Genomic DNA, 17,769 nt, shown 5'->3' with positions numbered 1-17,769 from the left:
TTCTCTATTTCAATTCCATACATTATTCATCTAAAATCATTCAGTTGCATTCATCCATCTTACATAAAAATACATTATAACATGAAGTAGGTTAATAATCTTATCTCCCCTCTCCAGTGTGGAAAGAGTATTCCACAGTGCTCCACTCGTTCCATACTACTTCCCCCTCTCCTCTCCATGGTACAGTGTACTAGATTTTAACATCCAGTAGGAGGGATCCACAATGTTCGGCACTCTCCTCTCATGCTTCCCTTCCTCTCTCCGTAAGGTTTGTGCTATACTCAAAACTTTCCATTTACCTCTCCATGACCACAGTCCTGAAATGGTATTTGGTGACAACAAAGTTGGCATTGGCAGTCTAGATAAGTTCAGGAGTTTTCTCGATATATTCTCTCTTTCTTAGCATTAATCCCGACTTGCAGGGTCTGCTGCTTTGCTACATCTCCTCCATTTCTGTCTGTCATTGACATCTTCTGGTGTTAAGCCAACACTGTGCATGTCTGCCCTGATGTTGTCAGTCCATCTCTTTGCCGGTCTTCCTCGTGGTCTTGTTCCCTCTGGGTTGATGTGGAGCGCTGTTTTGGCAACTGAGTCGTCCTGTTTTCTCATGACGTGGCCGTACCAGCGGAGACGGGCTTCCCTCACTTTGTCTCGATATATTAATACTTGTAAATTTCTTATTTGTCAGTACTGGCTCATATTATCACTGAACTCTCTATCATTGACAAGTTTATGCAAAGTAAACAATGCTGTACATATATGCATATTTTGTGTGATTTCATAGAGTCTGAGGATGTTCTTGTAGAATGAAACATGTCATTCCTTGTATAATAGAGTGTTTATTTTTACGGGTATGTTTATAGTGTAATAATTTATGTTAAAATTGTATGTTTGACAAACTAGAAAGTTTTTTTGTTACATTTAACTAAGTCTACAATGGAAAGTATGGCTTCATCTTTAACAAACTCTCCATTTTGTGCGTCATTTTATCTTCCTTTCCTTAGTTCAGCTACTGTTCGATTTCTTCTGTATTAAATGGGATAAGTGAGTATATTCTGGAATTTTATACTTTAATTCGCTTTTACTAGTAAACTAACTTGTAATAGAATGTAAGCTTTAGATCACAGTCCCTCCTGCACCCCTGTAGTGTCAAAATGTTTCATGAATCGAAGTGAAAAATTTAAAGGTCTCGTAGTACGAGGGCCATCTGATAAATAGGTTTCCCTATTTTACAAAAAATACAAGCAGGCTATTTACACTTGTGCTGGCCCTGCAGTGTGGGGGTAGCATGCCTGCCTCTTACCCAGAGGCCCCGGGTTCAATTCCTGGCCAGGTCAGGGATTTTTACCTGCATCTGAGGGCTGGTTGGAGGTCTACTCAGCCTATGTGATTAAAATTGAGGAGCTATCTGACAGTGAGATGGTGGCCCTGGTCTAGGAAGTCTAGAATAACGACGGAGAGGATTGTTCGTGCTCACCACATGACACCTCGTAATATGTAGGCCTTTGGACTGAGCAGTGGTCACTTGGTAAGCCATGGCCCTACGGGGGCTGTTGCCCCATGGTGCTTGGTTTTATTTACCTTTGAGAAATATTTAATTTTCATTCTACAACTCGTACACTACTTTTCCACATAGTCACTATTTCAGTCCAAACATTTTGTTATCTTGGCAGCAGTTTCTTGATACCTTCATCATACCGGGTCGGGTCCCATCTCTGTAGACAGCGGTGCACTTCCTCTTCCACCTCTTCATCAGTTGCAAACCGCTTACCTCCAAGGTGAAACTTGAGTTGTGGATAGGGATGGAAATCACTCGGGGCAAGTTCCGCAGAATAAGGTGGATGGGGAAAAAGGTCCCTTTTGAAGTTCTACAGCAAATCCTGCGTCCTTTGAGCTGAATGGGCAATATTTTCTGAGACAACACAAGAACGTTTTCGTTGGATTTCAACTCTGAGCTTCGTGAGGACCGTGGAGGACCTCTCATGTGTGACCACAGTGCATTGGGGCAGTCAGTCAACCAATACAACATCATTACAGTCCCAAAAGGCAGTAGCCAAAACTATGCCTACAGAGGCTGAGGTCTAACCGGGCAAGTTGGCCATGCGATTAACGCCGCGCAGCTGTGAGCTTGCATCTGGGAGATAGTGCGTTCGAACCCCACTGTCGGCAGCCCTGAAGATGGTTTTCCGTGGTTTCCCATTTTCATACCAGGTAAGTATTGGGGATGTACCTTAATTAACGCCACAGCTGCTTCCTTCCCACTCCTAGGCTCTTCCTCTCCAATTGAGGAGCTAGATGCAATAACAGCGTAAGTCTACTTACGCTGTTATTGCATAAATACCGTTTTTGGATTTCTCGGTCCCTTCACCACAACCTAGTCCAGGTCTTAGTTCGCTAGGGTGCCGATAAAGGTCAGGAGCTCACTAAAACCAGTACCATGCGCTAAGCTGTTATTGCATGAAGCATGCTTCACGAGCGGCACGTTCAGTTGCTGCCAGTTCTTTGGCTAGAGAAGATGTCAGCGAGCGCAAGAGAAGGTTTTGTAGCTAGTGCAGACAAAAGGGTTGATGTTCTTTACTAATGAAATACTTAAAACCTGAAAATTTTGAGTGGTGTGTAAAAGTCATGTGTGCGTATTGATTCCCTACAGTCTGCATCGTCGCCATAAGACCTATCTGTGTCGGTGCGACGTAAAGCCCCTAGCAAAAAAAAAAAAAAAAAAAAAAAAATACAGTCTGCTAATGCAGCATGTGAAAGGTGAATCATCCTGATTTTGGTCAATGATGTGGTATTTAAGTATTTTAAACAAGTAAGACATACAATGTCTAAATCCTAATTATATACTTTGTGATATGTTTTTGGTTTCTTTTCATTTCTGAAGTTTAGAGAATCACTTTTTAAATGAAAATAGGAATAAGAGTTGTTCAGAAAGCAATGTTTCTAATTTTGTAACATTTCAAATATTTGTTGGGGAAGGTGGGGAATTACCGTAGCCTAATACTATAGTTGGGGAGAACACTGTAACAAACCTCTCTCGGCTCTTTGCTCAATAAAGAACAAAAAAGGTGAATATTATATAACGAATAAACGTATTTCTTACCTCTCTTAGTTGACAATTATTTTAATGAATTTGTTCTTAATTTGAGTAAGTTTAGACATTTTTGAGAACTGAGGTGTGATAAACTGCCACTTTTGTTCCTCTATAGTGGGTGATCATGCTTTTCTATCTCCCTGATCAATACTGGTGTATGGCAAAATATAATATTCCTGCTCTTCATGCAATAACAGCGTATAAAAGGAAATTTTAAATAACTCTGTCTTTCTTATATGCTAACAGATCAATAAAATTCTTTGGGAAATACATTTGCTGGCTGTTTCAAACGTATTTTAATGAAATCCAGGTTGATTCCTAATATTACCTTTAACTCAGAACATTTATAAACTTCAAGCTTCTGTTTCTCAAAATAACGTAAATCTACTTACGCTGTTATTGCATCCAACTCCTCAATTGTCAACATAAGACCTATTTGTGTCGGTGCGATGTAAAGTAAATTGTAAAAAAGAGTCTGAGGTCTTGGCTCTTTTTTATGAGCATGTTCGCCAAGTTTCTTCCATAGCATGCTTTATGGTTTTGTTTTTAGAGTTGAATAATGCACCCTGCTTTCATCTCCAGTAACAATGCGGGAAAACATTTGATCTCCCTTTGAAGCATTTGCAGGAAAGCTCAGGCTACCTCGTTCTGTTATTGCTTGTGAGCATCAGTAAGAAAACTTGGGACCCATCTTGCACAGACTTTTCAATACTGCAAGACATTCAACAATATCATTGCAATAAAGGACTGCCAGTTTCCGTGCCGGGAGGCAGTAGATTCATTATCTCATCAGTGCTGACGCATTAATCTTCGTCCACCACATTCTGACCAACAGTGGCTATATTGGGCCTGGCGCTGCGCTGTCGTCATGTACATCTTGCTGCCATTCCAGGAACCATGAATGCCAGCATGCATCTTTCACTATAAACTCACACCAAATGGCCGATGAATATTGGTATCCATTTCATTTTTTGCCGTGGAAAAGCGAATAACAGAACAGAGTTCACAAGTGGACACGCTTTCCATTGGTAGCTCCATGGCAGGTAGCGCCTTACTGGTGAACACAGAGCAAGCACGTGCGGTTGAAGATCACCTTACCCCAGCCATACGCCAGTGGAAGTTCCTACAGTACCAACTTAATTCTAAAACATGTGGTTTGCGGAGAAAAAATAGGGAAACTTATTTATTGGATGACCTTCGTAGATCATGAAAGAGCTTCTGAAACTGCAGATGTACACTCCAACACTGATGGTGTTCTCATCCCCACAGTTCTTCACAGAACACTGCATAACATCCTTGTAGTAGTAAAACATTTCATTTGTAGTTGCTTTATGTTTGACCTGCATCACATCTTTCCCTGGTCTATGACTGTGATAAGCCTGCTTCTTTCATGTTCGTTTTTTATTTTTACACTTGGATGAATAGAACTGTCTCAATGCAGTGCTTATCCCCTGTGAGCTTGGCAAAACCAGATTATGGAAAGTGATTAAAATGTTTCAAGGGATTTTGATATGTCTGTCTAAACAAAATGTATGTTAAGAGCATAGTATTAATATCTCTCACTGTATGGCAAAAGATTTAGGACAGTTTTAATACTTGGATGTGATTCAAATAACCTCAATGATTTGATAGACGTAATTGGATACATAAAATCAATTAATATAATTTAGTGTTTATGTCTGTGGCAGATTCCTTCCAAAATTTTGTGCGAGATGGTCCCAATTCCATCTCTGGTAGGATATCTTCTGATATGGCTAGAAAATGCTTCTCACTTTATATTTGGTTCTCAGTCTCATGCTTTCTCTGACATTAGGTTTGAACACGGATGATAACACCATACTCATTGCAGCCTCCTCTGCTGGTAGAAATCTCTCTTAAACAGTAGTAAAATTTTGAAAGTAACTGTAATACTTGGAAGTAGTAAATTATCACGCTCATTTGTTGGTGACAGTATTTGTAAATGTGTGTTACGTGCATAACTTATGTATCTTATTTTCTAGAGGAAAATATTCAAAATGTATCAGAAATGATACCACTGAAAAAAGAAGCCAAATCAGAGTTAACAGAGCCAGGGCCAATGCAGGAAAACTCACTCGAGGTAATGTACATAATTTGATAAGCCATTGTTAGGTACTGAAAATAGAAAATTGCTGAACAGATATCAGTGGTTGACCCTTCATTTCAATACATATGATTGATACACTTTTTTATGAGATTGACTGTTTACTTACCTAATTTTCACGTTTCCTTCATGTTCTTTAAGATCTTGCATTATGTATCACGCAGCAGTTGGGATAGATCCAAAGACCTCTACTGTATATCATTTGGGAGGTGGTATCATTGCTACTAATATTTTTGACTTAGTGAATATTTTCAAACACGGAGTTGCTATAAGGGGCACTTTATTGTTACTGTTCCGGGGTATTTTACTAGTTGTTCCAAATGAAACACCATTGTAATCTTGTTGATTATATTGACTTCTAGATAATACAATTATTTGTGGATACAAGTTGCAGGTGATTGCTTGCTTACTGTCAGAATTCACTTACGTACTACACACATTGTAGCCATCTTGTGGCAAGTAGAAAACATTCTTATCCTTCCTAATGTGGTCTGTGATGATACTAGTCTATGGTGACTTATAATATTACTTAAACTTTCAATGAATAAATGAGCCCTTCAAGAGTGATCTTGCCTTTCTGTTTCATATGTGGTAAAGGACAGTGTTTGTGAATAGGCTTTGTATGTTCCCCATTACTCACCTGAACATTTGTTATATGAATTAGGATCACTGCCATCGTGTGTTTCTTTCAGTGTGACTATGTTGTTATGGGCTATTTATTGGGATATTTAATTGACAATCTCTTTCAGGAATTCTGGGTTGGCTGCTCAATATACAGCCATCTGGATAATGAGAGAGGAAGTATAATCATGATCAGGGAGTGTAGTATTTTTCTCTCCTACAAGGAAATTGGATGTAGTTAGGTAAGAAGTGTCAAAAGGGTTGTCATTTAACTTTAGTGAGGAGATGTGAGTATGTGTTGTAAGAGTGGTCCATTCTTTGTTGGTCAAGAAATAAGAATTCATCACTCTTCTAAGGTGATGTATCAGACTGTTGACAGCTGCTTCTCGTTTTCTATCAAAGTGTAGTGCTGCAGGAGGGATGGAATGCTGTATCAGTCCCATGCCTGCAGTTGCAGGGAAGAGCTGGTTTTTCTCAGGATTGTTTTTCAGAAAGGCCTTGATTTCCTTAGCTGCTCTGAAAAAGTTTGTGCCATTATCACTGTAAATGTTCATGGGGTGACCTCTGTGAACATAAGTGAACAAAGAGAGGCGAGCAATGTAGTTGTTGTGAGATTAGGTATCGTGTCTATGTAGAGAGACTTGGTAGCTAGGCAGTCTGGTCTTGTTCCATCTCACGCCAATGTTTATGAGAATTGAGCCAGCATAGTCTATTCTAGTGTTAAGAAATGGGTACACGCACACTTTGTGTATTTCACGTTAATTGTTCAGAAGTACCTGCATTCAACTTATGACCCTTGATACGTGCATAAATGTTGCTTCTTTACCGCCCCCCTTGCTGATGGGATCCGAAACATGCCTCTCAGAGATGTGATTAAGGGTTGAGTGCCATGATGAAGTAGTCGAAGTTGTTCCGCAATGATAATTAGATTAGTGAGATGATGATATATATAGAGAATGATCTAATATTTCCCCCCCCACTAGAATTAAGATATTGTGCAGTCTTCTGCCGACAATGAGATGGCTTCTTGATCTATGATTATGGTTATAATCAATATGATTTAATATTTTCTACAGAACATTAATGCAACATTTGAGTGGAGGGTTCAACTCCGATATGAACAGTGGACTTGAATTTCACTCTTGTTTATAACAATCTGAGATAAATCAAAAACTATATGCAGCTACTCTCTGTACCTTTTTTAATCTTGAAACTTTTGTTATGAATAAGTCATCATCATGTCTCTAAAAGCATTTGTGGCATTTTTTGAACTGGGAGATTAATTCTAACATCACGTTTTCATTTATTCCTACTCATAGGATCTTGATTCAACCATCCAGAACTATGCCAACAAACTGTATTGTTGACAATTGTGTTCATTTGTGGTCGTCTGGACACTAAGTCAGCGGGTTTCTCTTTGGACAGCACATGGTGCCACTCATTTGTATCTTTAGCAACTTCAAACTGGGAGCCTTTAATGTTTTCTTTGAATATGAAATATGGAGGCAGGTTGATCGTAATTTACATGTTTTTTTGAAGTGCATATGGGAACGAGATATAGTCGCCTAGTAATATATTTGTCTCACATAGTGAATATACAGTATTGGAGCACACGTTAACAGCTGCTTCTTATCCTTCCTAATGTGGTCTGTGATGATACTAGTCTATGGTGACTTATAATATTACTTAAACTTTCAATGAATAAATGAGCCCTTCAAGAGTGATCTTGCCTTTCTGTTTCATATGTGGTAAAGGACAGTGTTTGTGAATAGGCTTTGTATGTTCCCCATTACTCACCTGAACATTTGTTATATGAATTAGGATCACTGCCATCGTGTGTTTCTTTCAGTGTGACTATGTTGTTATGGGCTATTTATTGGGATATTTAATTGACAATCTCTTTCAGGAATTCTGGCTTGGCTGCTCAATATACAGCCATGGTAAAAGTAGTAGGCAGTAGAAGGAATCATTTTAATTGAAAATGCACATAATATTTAATTGATCTGTACGATTTTGGCAGGTTATGACGATTGATGAACATGGATATGGCACTCGTAAAAGAAGATAATTTTATTTTATTTTGGCACATATTTTAAATATATAAGGATGTTGGAATTGATATTAATATGGTTAGGATTCATTTCTTTTAAGCCGGGCTGAGTGGCTCAGACGGTTAAGGCGCTGGCCTTCTAACCCCAACTTGGCAGGTTCGATCCTGGCTCAGTCCGGTGGTATTTGAAGGTGCTCAAATACGACAGCCTCGTGTCGGTAGATTTACTGGCACGTAAAAGAACTCCTGCGGGACTAAATTCCGGCACCTCGGCGTCTCCGAAGACCGTAAAAGTAGTTAGTGGGACGTAAAGCAAATAACATTATTAATTAATTTCTTTTAAATACTTAAGATGGCATTTTGAAGCCATAGTTGGAAAGGAGTTACTTATCTCATGCCATAAACAAGTCAATACGCATTTCCAAACCAATCCCAAAGAAGACTCCAAATAGACCTAAAGGAAAGAAAGACCACTCCCTCCTTTAATAAAGAATAAATCCTAATTATCCCCATGATGAAATAAAATCATGAAATGTGGTCACACAGCAAAATAATAATTAATGCCCAAATGAATTAATGATACCTACCCAATTTTAATTGTGTTAATTCAAGAATTTGATTTGTCAAGAATGATAATGTGTAATATTTGAGTTTATTTTCCTCTATTACCAGAGATTGATATTATTTTATTATTTATAGTATTGGCATGCTAATAAATTAGTTTTAAGATTATTCAAGCGTTTATTTTCCAAGGTAGAGATAGGAAGATTAGTTATAAGATAATATATAGACTGGTATTTCGGAGTCATGATATTTAGAAGCTCATATTGATTCTACGATAGGATTTCGGAGAAAATGAGTAACTTATTGAACAAATACACCCTCTTCAACGGAACTTGCGAAGGTAGATAGTATTCTTGAATATATATATAGATGTTTTTTCCCTGAGATACTGACTAAATATTGACATGCAACCACCGCGCTTGATCTGTATATCCATCCCCGATTTCGTATAGTTAATTAGTAGCATTTAAGAGGAAATATAGCGCGGGCAACAACATATTAAATTAGTACTACAACATGTGGTGAATTGAGAGGAAGTACAGCGCGATGGTCATACCTATTTTTTTTATCGGTCCAACGTGGGACTTGATAAGAATTAGGACTACGATGCCACCATAGGTTGCAGTACATATTTCAATAAATATTAGTACATATAAATCCGTTCCCTGTATGATTTACTATACCAAGCAAAGTATTCACCGGCATCTTGGAAGAGAGGGTGCGATCAGAGAGGAAGTTGCATGAAATCCAGTGTGGTTACACAGCACGGAGGGTCTGTCAAGATCCAATTTTCAGTACGCACCAGGTGAATGTAAAATGTTAGGAAATGAATAGACAGCTGTGTATTGGTTTAGTATATCTAGAGAAAGCATATGACAGGGTACCGAGGGAAATGATGTTCACAATACTGCGGGGGGATGACATTAAGGGTAGATTATTAAAATCAATCAAAGGCATTCGTGATGACAATTAGGCTCCAGTAAGAATTGATGGTAGAACGAGTTCATGGTTCAGGATACTTACAGGGGTTAGACAAGACTGTAATCTATCTCATTTGCTCTTCGTAGTTTACGTGGATCATCTGCTGAAAGGTATAAATTGGCAAGGAAAGATTCAGGCGGTTGGAAATTTAGTATGCCGTCTGGCCTCTGCTGACGACTTCGTCTTAATGGCAGATTGTGCCGAAAGCCTGCAGTCTAATGTCCAGGAACTTGAAAATAGGTGCAGTGAGTATGGAATAACAATTAGCCTCTCCAAGACTAAATTGATGTCAGTAGGTAAGAAAGTCAACAGAAGTGAATGTCAGATTGGTGATACAAACATGGAACAGGTAGATAATTTTAAGTATTTTTGTTGGTTGTTCCCCCAGGATGGTAATATAGTAAGTGAGATTAAATCAAGGTCTAGTAAAGCCAATGTAGTGAGTTGGCAGTTGCGATCAACATTGTTCTGTAAGAAGGAAGTCATCTCCCGGATGAAACTGTATTTACATCGGTGTGTTTCCAGACCATCTTTGCTTTACGAGAACGAAAGCTGGGTGGACTCAGGATATATTATTCATAAAATTGAAGTAACAGACATGAAAGTAGCGAGAATTGTTGCTTTTAAAACAGGTGGGAATAATGGCAGGAGAGTATGCCTACTCGGAACTAGCAGATAAAGGCTAAGTTAGGAATGAACTCGATGGATGAAGCTGCACGCGTAAACCGTCTTCGGTGGTGGGCACATGTGCGACGAATGCAGGAGGATAGGTTACCTAGAAAAATAATAGTCTCTATTATGATGGGTAAGAGGAGTAGAGGGAGACCAAGATGACAATGGTTTGATTCAGTTTCTAACGATTTAATGATAAGAGATATAGAACTAAATGAGGCCACGGCACTGGTTGCAAATAGAGGATTATCGCGACGTGCCGTTATGGTAAATTCACAGAGGCTTGCAGACTGTACGCTGAATGGCATAACGGACTTTAATGATAATGCATGTATATATGTATTAAAACCGTATGATTTTATTTCCGTTAGTGTACGAAGAATTGGATCGTAAAGTTCAGGCAGTTGATTCCTCCTTCCATGGCTGTCCACAGTCGTTTAGACTTACGGACCTGCTTTCGTATTCTCTTTCCTTCACCCGGAGAGGTTCCTTCTCCCTTATATATCCTCTTTGAGCTAGACATAGCGGGACACAAGGTTCTTAAACACTACTCATTTCACTCAGTGCCGCCAGTGCACTTTTCAGTAAGTGCCTTATACTACAATTATAGACATTACGGATGTGTTCAACTACAACTCTCCCCACAGTTGTGTATTTTAGTATATACTAGCAAATGTACCCGCGCTTCGCTACGGTATTCTACAATGTATAAGGATATCGAAGTAAAATGCTGTACATGAAGTGAATAAGAATTTTTTTAATTACATGTCTCTTGGCGTTATCCGAGAAAAAGGATAGGGAGGTGGGCAAAAGTTGTTTCCAATGTAAAGTGCAAGTTGCAGAGTTGTGATAATAACGACAGGTCCACTTGTCTGACGCAATTCATTATGCGTAACGTCAATCACATTTTGATGGGTAAATTTGTTTATAACCGGGGGCACCTATACCTAAAGATAAAAAGAATCAGGTATAAGATTTTTTAAAAAATGCACGCTCCCTTGCCTTCTGCTAGTCAAATCAAGAAGGGAATTATGCATTACAATGGTACACAGGCGTTGGGGAAGGACGCCATTCCTATTGATAGTTAAAGTCGATGTGGGGAGTACTGATTAGAACAGCAGACGCCCTCCTGCTGACAGTCACTATTGATTTGTAATATAATATTTCCTCGTATAACATCTATTTAAGCAAGATTATTTTAGAAACGTTGAATAGGGTGAAATTAGTGTAAGGTTTTCACACAGTGAATTACTTTTCAGATACTTATACGACAGTTTCAAACATAGAATTTGGCTGGGTGGCCCAATATTCGTGTAGAATTTGATGATCCCATCTTTCCTATAAGTGAATCAAACAATCAATTATACGTGTACATAGTGAAAAATTTAGGTAAATCCAGAGATAGAGCCAAATTTAACATAAGGGATAGAGATACGACAAAAGGTCATAGGACCAAAGTTGTAGATCACTCCAAATTGAACGCAGATTGTGCCATCCGTTTTGTGATACGACTTACCGTTTAGCCACCAAATACCTCGAAAGGAAGGTCTACACCGTCATTAAAATTGCCTCCATATTTCGATATTTTCCGGAAGTAAAAAATAAAGTGTTTAAACATCTCGTAAATTTTCCGTCGGTTACAGGGTAAAAGCTATAATTTTGCCAAATTTCAATTTTCTAACTCGTCTGGGAGATTGTGCTGCCATCTTGATATTTTTTTTTGCTAGGGGCTTTACGTCGCACCGACACAGAGAGGTCTTATGCCGACGATGGGATAGGAAAGGCCTAGGAGTTGGAAGGAAGCGGCCGTGGCCTTAATTAAGGTACAGCCCCAGCATTTGCCTGGTGTGAAAATGGGAAACCACGGAAAACCATCCTCAGGGCTGCCGATAGTGGAATTCGAACCTACTATCTCCCGGATGCAAGCTCACAGCCGCGCGCCTCTACGCGCACGGCCAACTAGCCCGGTCCATCTTGATATGGGGGAGGAGGTTGAAAATTGGGACTTTCAGGAAACTTTTAAGTCCATGAAACCTATAGGTTATCGTTCTGGATAAATATCACCGACTGTGTTCTTATCCAGATTTGAAACTCCCAACGTGTCCCTCTCAGAGAATTTTCAGAATTTTAGATTTTTCTAGGGATCTTGAAGTCATCAGGTTGTCTGGTAACAAGTTTTAAGTTTCTAGGATGCCTAGAATGGTCTCATTAACTAACGTCTGTTTTTCATTTTTATGCCTTAATTTATATATATGTAGTACAGTATATATAGATCGCGCCAAACTGACTTCTATTTATTTAATATGGATTATATATTTCACCCGCTGCCGTAGTGGTTCTAGGGGCGTCTTACTCCCACAGTCTGTTTTCCAGGTAGTAAGTCATACTTGAAAGTAATACTGGAACATACACATGTCTATTACCTTGGGCATTTTTGACAATTTATTTTTTCACCCTTTCTCACCCTCTATGCCAAAGGGGGCTGAAGTTGAACTTTTAAAATCCGGAATGTTACTATTCATCTCAGCGACCCGGAAAATTATGGATTAAGCAGTATATTGGGTTATTATTATAAATTACTCCCCCTTAAAGGGGGTTAAACTTTGAGTTTTAAAAAATCGGGAGTGTTACTATACATCTCAGCGACCCCGAAAACTACGGCTTCGACACTATTTTCGATTATCTTTAAATCTGAATCCCCCTCACCCCCACCAGAAAGGGGGATGAACTTGGACTTGTAACATACCCGGGGTCTCACCATTCATCTCTGCGAACGCGACAACTATGGATTCGACACTCTTTTCGATTATTTTTATATATCACTTTCCCATCGCTACGCACCACGAAGGGGGCTGAAGTTTAAAAATTTCCGGAGTGCCATAATTCATCTCAGCAACCCCGAAAACTAAGAATTCGACACTACTTTCGATGATTTTTATGTCTCAGCCCCTTGTCCCCCACCCCTAAGGGTTCCTGGGGGTGTCCTACCCCCACGTGTTTTGTCTCCTGATACTAAAATTTCGAAGTGTACAATTCACCTCGGCGACACCAAAAACTCTGTATTCGACACTATTTTCGATTAATTTTATATATCACTCCCCCCTCGCCCCCGATCCCAAAGGGGGATGAACTTGGACTTATAAAATAACCGGAGTCTTACTATTTATCTCAGCGAACGCGACAACTATGGATTCGCCACTATTTTCGATTATTTTTATATATCATTCTCCCATCTCCCCCACCACGATGGGGGCTGAAATTGGACTTTAAAAAAATCCGGACTGTCACTATTCATCTCAGCGACCCCAAAAAGTATGGATTCGACACTACATTCGATGATTTGTATTATCTCAGCCCCTCGCCCCCCCCGCCCCTAATGTTTCCTGGGGTGTATTACCCCCTCGTGGTTTGTCTGTTGATACTAAAATTCCGGAGTGTCGCTAATCATCTCAGCGACCCCGAAGTCTACGTAGTCGACAGTATTTTCTATTATTTCTATATATCACTCCCCCATCACCCCCCACCCCCCAACGAAGAGGGCTGAACTTGGACATTAAAAAATTCCGGAGTGTTGCTATTCATTTCAGCAAGCCCGAAAAGTATTGATTCGACACTACTTTCGATGATATTCATATCTCAACCTCTCGCCCTCCCCCCTACCCTAAGCGTTCTGGGATGTCCTACCCCCACGTGTTTTTTCTCCTGATACTAAAAATCCGAAGTGTACAATTCACCTCGGCGACCCCAAAAGCTATGAATTCGACACTATTTTCGATTAATTTTATATATCACTCCCCCCTCGCCCCTAACCCCAAAGAAGGATTAACTTATAAAATATCCGGAGTCTCACTATTCATCTCAGCAACCCCGACAACTATGGATTCGACACTCTTTTCGATTATTTTTATATATCACTCTCCCATCGCCCCCTACCACGAAGGCGCTGAACTTGGACTTAAAAAATTCCGGAGTGTGACTATTCATCTCAGCGACCACGAAAAGTATGGATTCAACAATACTTTTGATGATTTTTGTATCTCAGCCCCATTGCCCCCCTGCCCCTAAGGTTTCTTGGGGTATATTACCCACACGTAGTTTTCTCCTGATGCTAAAAATCCGGAGTGTCACTATTCATCTCAGTGACCCCGAAAACTGTGGATTCGACGCTATTTTCTATTATTTTTGTATATTACTCCCCCATCGCCCCCACCCCGAAAGGGGCTGAACTTGGACATTTAAAAATCCCGAGTGTCACTATTCGTTTCAGCGAGCCCGAAAAGTATGTATTCGACATTACTTTCGATGATTTTAATATTACAACCCCTCGCCCCCCGCCCCTATGGTTCCTGGGTTGTCTTAGCCCCACGTGGTTTGTCTCCTGATACTAAAAATCCGGAGTGTACAGTTCAACTCGGCGACCCCGAAACTATGTATTGGACACTATTTTCGTTTAATTTTATATATTACTCGCCCCCACCCGAAACGGGACTGTACTTGGACTTTAAAAAAATCCCGAGTGTCACTATTCATCTCAGCGACCCCGAAAAATACGGATTCGACACTGTTTTCGTTAATTGGTATATCTGACCCCCCTCAACGCCCCGCCCCTATGGGTTCCTCTACTGTCTTACCCCCACGTGGTTTATCTCCTGATACTAAAAATCAGAAGTGTAGAATTCACCTCGGCGACCCAGAAAACTATGTATTCGGCACTATTTTCGTTTAATTTTATATATTACTCGCCCCCACCCCAAAGGGGGCTGAACATGGACTTTAAAAAATCCGGAGTGTCACTATTCATCTAAGCGACTTCGAAAAGTATGGATTCGACACTATTTTCTTTAATATATATATCTAACTCCCCTTGCCCCCCCGCCCCTAAGTTTTCTAGGGCTTATTTCCCCCACATGGTTTATCTCCTGATACTAAAAATCTGGGGTGTACAATTCACCTCGACGACCCCGAAAACTATGTATTCGACACTATTTTCGTTTAATTTTATATATCAGTCCTCCGTCGCCACCCACCCAAATGGGAGCAGAAATTTGACTTTTAAAAAAGTCGGTAGTGTCACTCTTCACCTCAGCGACCCCAAAAACTATGGATTCGACACTATTTTCGATTATTTTTTACCTGACCCCCCTATCCCCCACCCCTAAGGAGTCTAGTGGTGGTTTACCCTCACAGTGCTCGTCTCCAGATAGCAAATAATAAGTTTCAAAATTTGATTGAAATTGCTCCAGTGGTTTAGGAGGAGATGTGTCATTTACATACATACATTCATCATCAGTCCCCCCTCGCCCCCCACCCAAATGGGAGCCAAAATTTGACTTTAAAAAATCCGGAGTGTCACTATTAACCTCAGCGACCCCCAAAACTATGGATTCGACACTATCTTCGATTATTATTTTACCTGACCCCCCCTAACCCCCACCCCTAAGGGGGCTAGAGGTGGCTTACCTCCACAGTGCTCTTCTCCATATAGCAAATAATAAGTGTTCAAAATTTGATTGATTTTGCTCCAGTTGTTTAGGAGGAGATGTGTCATTTACATACAAACATACAAACATACATTCATTTTTATATATATAGATGAGTGTTACAGTGCAATGTATTTAATACCAATGGCAGACAAACCCTTTCTAGATTGCTACAAATCGACGTCAATGAAAGAATATAGTCGTCATACGGAAGTATAAGGATGTTAACCATCATTTACAGAATAACTCCTGCTAAACGGTACATCAAATCGAAAAACGGATTGTACGATAAGACGAACTTTCTGGCCATATCTTGGGGTCATCAGTTTCCCCCGTACCAAGTTTCAAATTTCTGAAATTTCTAGAAGTGCCTCATTAATTCACGTCTTTTTTCATTTTAAAATATTTATATATACATCGCTCCAGCCCGACTTGCTTTTATATATATAGATGACGGATAAGCATGAGCACGTTGAAAAGTGCAGACTTCCACTTCGAATTTTATATCTCCTAAACGGTTTATGATATTAGGAAACGGTTTGCGCCATCAGACGCCTCATTTATCGCTCTACATGTTTGTTTCTAAACCATATCCTCGTATCTCCCATATTAGGGGGTAAATTGAGTTCAAATATTGAATAGGGTGAAATTTGGGTACATTTATAACATTTTACATTACTTTTTGCCTACTTATGTATAAGCTAGAATCATGAAATTTGGTCCACATATGTCCCTTAATAGTAAAAATGTGTGCACCCAACGTGATGATCCTATCATTCTTATAAGTGTGTCAAACAATGAAATATACTTGTAAAATTCACAAAATTTACGAACAATCCAGAAATACGGCCAAATTTAACGTATAAAGGAGAGAGATACGACAAAATGTCACAGGAGCAAAGTTGTAGATCACTCCGAATTGAAGAGCCTTTGTGCCATCCGTTTTGTGATACGACTTACGTTTAGCCAAAAAATAGCTCAAAAGGAATGTCTGCACAGTCATTAAAATTGCATCCATATTTCGATATCTTTGGGGGTAAAAAGTGAAAAATTTGAACATCTTGGAATTTTCCCGTCGGTTAGGGACCAAAAGCTATAATTTCACCAAATTTCAATTGTCTACCTCGTCTGGCAGGTTGTGCCGCCATCTTGATTTGGGGGGATAGGGGATAAAAATGAAGAAATTCCCGAAAATTTTTAAGCCCACGAAACCTATAGGTTATCGTTTTGGATATACTATACGACTGTGTTCTTATGCTGAGCCCTAAATTTGAGCCCCCCAGCGTGCCCCCTTCAGGGAATTTTGAGAATTTCCGATTTTTCTAGGGATCCCAGGGTCATCAGTTTCCCCCGTACCAAGTTTCAAATTTCTGAGATTTCTGGAAGTGCCTCATTAATTCACGTCTTTTTTCAGTTTTAAATATTTATATATACATCGCTCCAGCCCGACTTGCTTTTATATATATAGATTATAGGATCTCATATCAATCATTACCTATACAGTATTACATTCCACATACTTTTCTTGTCGCCATTTCTTATCGGCAACTACACCTTATTAACCTGTATTGCCCCCCTGATAATTATATTTCGAGTTCGAGTTGGTCTCGCTTTTTCCAACAATTTCATCATTTGTCTCATATTATCATCTTTGGGGACTTCAATCTGCACAATACAGCATAGGGTGGCATTAGTGATACCCCACGAGGCTCATATCTCCTCATAGCGTCTCAGCAGCATGACCTAACTCTTCTTAATGATGGATCCCTTACTCGCCTCACTGTACCTGGATCTCCACCTAGTGTGGTTGATTTAACATTCTGTCGATCAATCTTGACCCCTATAATTACGTGGTCAAGACTCTCAGATACCTACACCAGCGACCATTATCCCATATGGATTACGTATGGGGTTGGTAGACCCATACAAGACCAGCCCACTTCAATGTCAACCAGCAATGTTCGTTCAATACGATCATTTGATGAACAGACATATATATCTTATAGGCAATATCATCTTCGTCATAGCTCCGAGCGCATCAACACGTACTCTTCCCTTATGTCACTTCTTCATCAGTATCTTGATATCTATCATCGTCCCAAACCATTCGCCTCTTCTACTCCTCGCCCGTTCCAATATATCCATTGGTGGGATAAGGAATGTCACCAATTAATATTAACCCGCAAGG

The 17,769-nt window shown here is 39.7% G+C and overlaps 1 pseudogene; it reads left to right on the top strand.

Moving 5' to 3' along the window:
- LOC137503277 (zinc finger protein ZFP2-like) overlaps positions 1-17,769 on the top strand; it is a 69,419-nt pseudogene that overhangs the window by 50,016 nt on the left and 1,634 nt on the right.

The sequence above is a fragment of the Anabrus simplex genome, chromosome X (assembly GCF_040414725.1).
Source record: "Anabrus simplex isolate iqAnaSimp1 chromosome X, ASM4041472v1, whole genome shotgun sequence".
In the NCBI taxonomy this organism is placed as follows: domain Eukaryota; kingdom Metazoa; phylum Arthropoda; class Insecta; order Orthoptera; family Tettigoniidae; genus Anabrus; species Anabrus simplex.
Note: the sequence above shows the minus strand (reverse complement) of the source record. Positions and strands in the feature narration are given on the sequence as shown.